Below are 6748 nucleotides of genomic sequence, written 5' to 3' on the forward strand. Positions count from 1 at the left end.
ATAGCGGAAGCAAATATGCATTCTAGAATCTTGTATAGCGGAAGCATTTGCTCGTGCAAGTAAACCAGCGGAGCCTTTCTGCAGAGAAACCCCTCTTCCGATTGAAAGGGACCATCGAAAAGGCATGGTCCGCGAGAGTATCGAACACCAGTCACGCATCCGTTTTGCGTCTGAGAGAATCATCGCGACTAAGAAACAAACAAAGACTTTGAAGCGCACGAGACACGCAGCGTGCCGGTTCATTTCGAACGTGATTCTGTTTACAATAGGAGAAAGAGAGAGAGAGAGAGAGCGAAACGGTGGGATGACCTTCGTTCCAGGTGAAAAAGTATTGATGCGCATTTCAATGCGACTGACCTCGGTGAAAAAAAAACAACAACTCTGCATCGTGAGGAATGACCAGCAATATTTCGTCGGTGATGTACGCGGAGAACGGCATGAAAAATGACTCTGGATGATGGAAATAAAAATATACTGGCAGATGATAAATCAGTCCTCCGAAGGTAGAACATACAACGGAAATTATCTGATGGAGTCTCTCCGTCTGACTTGTTCAGGCGGTGTAGTGTTTTGTGGTTTCGAACTGAGGTTCTTCGGTGCGGTGCGTGACTTGTGGGTAAAGCATCGGGAAGGCAATGCATATTGTATTGCTGCGAAGCAAACCCGAGAGAAGGAGTACAGACGAAGCTTTTGTTGATCATGTTGTAATGCGTTTGGAGGAGGCTTGTAGGTGGCAGGGAGAAGAAACTGAAATCTTTTTTTCATATTGTCACGGATGAAAACAGACGAGCGAGACGGCGAATAATCGGCGGACACTTTATTCAGCTGCTTAGCTGGCTAACAGAAGAGCGGTAGCTCTTGGACACTAAGGTAAAGGAATAATGCTCCGACTGTGAGCTCACAAGCTCTTATGCACCGCGGCGAACATTGTAGAAAGCGCGCGCCGGTGGAGAGGAGGAAATACAGAAGCCTCTCCAATGTCGTCGACCCGTCCTTGAGATTCATGGATTCATGTGAGCGAAGGAGCATATGCTTCCAGAAGGATCGCTTGCCATGTAGCGCGACGTGTCGCGGGCCCAGCCCGTCGTTCGACGCCTCGTGGCCTGTTGTTGTTGTTGCGTGTGGTCGCCCCAAAGACGATACGTGGCATTGCCCCCTCCGCAGACGTGGTATCGTCCCGATGCCAGAACCTTTGTCGGCTCATCGCATTTCGTTTGCACCCTGCGAAGCCTCGTAGCCAACGTCGTCGTCTTTAACATTGTCGTCGGCGCCGTTATGTCTGGTGGTAAGGTTGCGAGTGTCGCGGCGGACTGTATTGCTGTTCGTCGAGCTCGGAGACTGGTCGTGTCGTGAGCAGAGGTGGGCATCCTCACGAGGGCAAATGAGGGTGAGGGTGCCCTCACCCTCACATCACCCTCACCTCACGCACGTTGAGGTGAGGAAAAATTCTCAAACGAGAGATTGAGGTGAGGTGAGGAAAATGTTTCGAGAGGGAGGTTGAGGTGAGGAAAATTTTTCAGAACGAGGTTGAGCATAGGCTCTCTACACTGAAATGTGTTCGCTTTAAGCGCGTTAGCTCCAGACTTTCAGTCGAGTCAGATACATGATAGACGTGTCAGATCAGATACACGTACAAGTGAATATAGCTTATGTGTGCTTTACACAGGGTGTCCACGCTAAGTGTGAACAGATTTTTTAAAAATATATATAACACTTTTTCCAAGATGAAATCAATTGCAATATAGCATATGCAGAAGGGCACTGCAACTGCAACGTATACACCTACCCACTCCTAATTCCTTTTAGCGGCGGGGTGACTACGCGCTGAAGGCGGGAGGCGTCAGGTGAAAATCCGGGTAGACCCAGTCGTCGGTACGGGAAACGGCGGTAGACCCGGGTGGCTTCTTCACAGTGGTAGCAGAGCGGTCTCAAATCTGACGTTCGCCGTACGTCTGTCTTGCGAGTTCCTTGTGCGCGAGACTGGTAGCTGAGTGGTGCAGGTTGGGCGGGTCGCGAATGCGCCCAGCTGTTGCCATGCCGCCCTGCCGTTGGTGGATGTCGTCCAGAGGGATCGCTTGCCATGTAGCGCCATGTGTCGCGGGCCCCAGCCCGTCGTTCGACGCCTCGTTGCCTGTTGCTGTTGTTGCGTTTGGTCGCCCCAAAGACGATACGTGGCAATATTCACGAACACGGATCTTTTTTTTTTTTCTGTTCCCTCAATCTCGGGGTTTCAAGGTATGGACATCCAGTACAACCAGGTTGGCCTGCATTCTCGCCGTTCCCACTGTTAAAAATCTAGTTTGTTTTCTTACATAATGAGATTTGAAGCCTTCATAATGGAATTTGAATGCCTGCGGATTATGTATGCGCGTGGGGTCACGTGTGTGGCGCACGTGGCGTGTTTTCACTCACCCCCAGCAGAGCAGCATGTACTCCGCTCCATCGCCGCCGCTTTTCCGCTGACGTCACTATGTCACTGCGTCACTGTGTCGGAACGGAAAGCGTGGCGTGATGGGTCATATTTAAGTTTCGACGTTGGATTTTCTGCGCTGTTTTCTACAGTAGGTTCGCTTTTTTAGAGCGCAGCTCTTTGGCGCCCGTTCCTGGGTTGAGCGGCGTCGGCGTTATAATCGGCAGAGCGAACGAGGAGCGAAGCGAAAAATGAAAGTACGGGAGAGCGAGAGGAGGAAAGCGGCGGGGAAGCGTACGGCGAGAGTGAAGAGGGCGCGAGGAGGAAAGTGAAGGAGGAGGATGGTACGAGAGCAGTCGAATGAGCCACGCTTGGTCTGCGGCTCCTGGCTATATAAGCGCAATAAAACACGCTCATGACCATCATGACCATCAAGAGCTGGGATAGGATGAAAACCGGAACGCCGTTATTTGTCGCGGCGTGCTAACTGAAGAAAATACTATGTATGGAAAATAAAAACAGTGGTGTATAACTCAACCTCAACAGCTACGCTCAATTTTGTTGTTGTTGTGTCTTTTCGAAAAATTCTGAAGCACAGCAAACGCAATGTTCCAAAAAACGAAGACGGTATGCAGGAATTCTGAGCGAAGTTCCACTTCAAGCGATCAACTGCATTTATTGACGTTGTTTAACAATGCATGCATTTACACAGAATACCACCCTCATTTAGTGAGCTGGTAACGTATCCGCCTTCTGATCCCAAGGTTGCGGGGTTCGAACCTGGCCGAAAACGCCAGCCACTTGGTGGCAAGTCATCCTCCGCCGGGGACGTTAAATACGGTGTACCGTGTGCTCATATTTCGGCGCACGCTAAAGTACCCTCAGGTCAGTAAAGCACTCATTGCAACGATCCTCTCGCGACATAGCGCCACGAGTTATCACCATGTACAACATTTATCGACCTAAGCTGAAACACACTTTACGTTCCCTGTATCAATGTTCCACTCCCAACTCCGAGACTCCTCTCGCAATGCACCCCCATTCACCTCCGCCGTTTCCCTACTCGACGAAAACCCATCCTGTATCATCACCGCCATTAGAATACAAAATAACGCCAACACCGAGCTGTTGTGCACTTTCACACCCCATTGCCTCTACGCCTGCGGCCTCGGTGAAGCGGTCAGTCGGATGACATCCTCCAACGTGCCGTCGACCCGGCTCGCGGGACATCTCTCTTTCCCTTCAACTCCTCTCCGTCCTTTCAGTGTACTATTCGTGGAAAGGAAAAGGGAGGGGTGGGGGTGAGTCTTTATTAATCGCAACATTTGGTGGTGAACTGCGATTATCTGCATGGCAGCCCGTGTCGCATCGGTGGCGTTTGAAGAAATTATTCCTGAACGTGGGGCGCGGAAGAGAGCGGGTAAGTAATATGTGGACGGGATTGTGGGGCTGGGTGCAACATGCACGGGCTTTTGAAGGATGGTTTAGGATAGTAAGGGTGCGCGGCGTTGCATGAAGGACTCCGATCTGTTAATGGCGGCAACACGTACTTTGTTTCATAGTAATGACTGCGGGGAAGATTAAGAGAGCGCGGTACGGTTTATAATTCAGTGGGGTTTGTGAAAAAGTACAACGTGCGTTCGATGGTATAGAGGCATAAGACGTGACAATATCGTATTTATACAATAATTGTTTCTGTTTTTCGTCCTTTACTCGTACTGTTCGTGACTGGAACCAGCTTGATCCTGACCAAGGTGCCTGTTGTTTCAGTAAAGGATTTTGTTGATAGAATTACGCGCTGAACATATTTGTCTCTGTATAATACCGCACATGTGGCCCTCCTGCTTGGATCGCAAAATGGTTACTTCTGCTTTTTTACGAATAAATAAATAAAATCGTAGTGCTCGCTTATATCTTAATTAGGATAACTCACAAGAACTCCACCGAATATTGTTTTCTGTAAGACAACATTAGGTATGAAAACATTCGTACGACTGAATGTATTCTGCAGCACAATGGCGGGGAACTCCAATGTAAAAAAAAAAGGATAACGTCATAATAGAGGATAACAGCATTGCAAAGAAAGGAACGAGCTTTTCCGAAACACAAACAACAACAACAATAACAGATAAATCGTGACTATGACACGGAGTGATTCACCGCTGGAGAGCAGCGCTGTACCAAATACAGAGTAATGTATACTCTTTCTGCAAGGAAGTTTTACACAAACAAACAAACAGTTTTAACAAAACGTAACAACAAAAAGTCAACTCAGGTTAAAACAACAAAAGGGGTCGCTGCGATGCAACAATATAACACTTACTGTTACACGTTTTTGTTTCGCTCCGATTTTTAATAGTTTTCTCTGGTAATTTGAGCTGTTTGGGTTTGCCCGCAATTAATCAAACGTAGCGTTGCTGACGTTGCACAGAGTTGATGGAGCTACAGCTTGGCTGTGTCAGTATTTTTCCTCTAAAAGCGATTGTTGAAACGAACCCCAGGAGGTAACTTAACACGTTACTTCTTTTTTTTCTTTTTTTGAAATCGGCTGAAGATAATTGCTCAGTTCAGCTGAAGGAGGCATTGGAAAAACAAATACTAGGAACAGAAGTAAAAAAGAAAAAGATGAGCGGCCAGCTTTCATGCAAACGATGCACTTCACTAGGCGATGAATTCTAGACTTGATTAAGTTAATGTGACGATATTCCTCCGACCTCCAAGACGGGCTGTCACTCAGTGAATCAAATACGTACATTTTACTTCGCCAATTCTCAATGCTGTGATGTGTACTTGACCTCTAATTTTTTCTTGGTTTACTTATCGTTTGTGTACTAACTTGAGAAGCGTGTTTAGCTGAACACTATAACGAGGCCGATGTAATAGGTGTGCGCGAGTGTCGTGCAGGAGTTGTTGATGTTGATGATCGCGAAAAAAAATAAAAGGAATGGAGTTGTTTTCCAGATTGTACTGTGTCATTCCTATTTCGTTTGAGACGTGTTTGTTGAGACGTGAAACAGTTTTCAATTTCCGTACTCCCGAGCGCGCACATCAAGCACTTTGACCAACAACAGCAACTTTATTTTATGATTACGATTGAGTAGTTTCATCACCAGGGGGTACTCTACCCCATTACTGGTAGTAATGTGGTGGCATTGAATAATGAGGCGCTTCACACTTAGACTCGATGTTCTGCGATGTCCAAAAATGTCAGAAGTGCGGTGAGCGTTGGCTGGCGCGGATTTGGCCATATTGGACCAAACAATTTTTAATACTTTTTTTATCATTTTAATAATTGGGGGTTTACGTCGCGAGACAACTGAGATCATGAGCGAAGATGTGCTCCGGATATCCTAGATCACCGCAGTGACGGCAAGTGGGAGAGTCAACTTGTCTCAGGGGTTAACGCCACTGAGCTGTAAAGCCACATTGAGTCGCATCCGATCAATTAATGCAGCGTCATGACGAGATGTGTTTCTTGGCATGCATCCGGAAAGCGAGCGTTGGATGAACTTGTGCAAGCGTAGATGGAGGGAGGATGTCATTTGTCTATAAGGACTGTGCGACGAACTGGTGGCGCCGCGATACGGCCTCCGGAGAAAGTACCTTGCGTGATTGCCGCCGGGTAGCCAGCTTTGCTTACATGTGAAGTGCGAGCGTCTTGTTCTTGCCGCACTGGAACTGCTGTATCGCTAACTGTGCAAGCGCCTAAGAGAACTCTTCATTAGTGACCAGATGTTCCGTTTCTCGAGATTCCTGTGCTTCCAATACCAGCGAGGGCACTGTACTCGCAGCGAATAGCATTCGTGACGCGCGTTCGATCTTTGCATGAGGTGTGCACAACATGAGCGAATATGTTCTCTTTGTTTTGTTCTAGTTTCGATTAAACTGAATGAGGACCTGCAAAATGATCAATGATTTACAGTTGCCGCTTTTGTGACGGTGAAACGCCGCTGGATACTGTATCACCGTCAAATGCAGAGACCAAACTGCAACTTATTATTATTACTTGAAATTATGATTGAGGTGTTTCATCGCCGGCGCCGATATTGCTCCTGGTAAATTGGTTGACGAGTCTCACAGCGAGAACGGAAGTTCTACGTTGTCCAAAAAGCTAAGTATTTGTGCACCGACCATTTCATGAAACCGTCGTGCCGCAAAGCCACGGCGGTAGCCGAGGTAAAAACTCATATATATAATTTCTTCTCTGAGGATCTCTTTAGCTTTATTGTATCTGAAGATACTGGAAAAACTGCAGTGCAAGTTCAGACAATATGTTGTAACCCCACATGTTTATTTATATGGATGAAACGGACGCACGACGTAGACTTTCGTGATGAA

The sequence above is a fragment of the Ornithodoros turicata genome, chromosome 2 (genome assembly GCF_037126465.1).
Source record: "Ornithodoros turicata isolate Travis chromosome 2, ASM3712646v1, whole genome shotgun sequence".
NCBI classification, from domain to species: Eukaryota; Metazoa; Arthropoda; class Arachnida; order Ixodida; family Argasidae; genus Ornithodoros; species Ornithodoros turicata.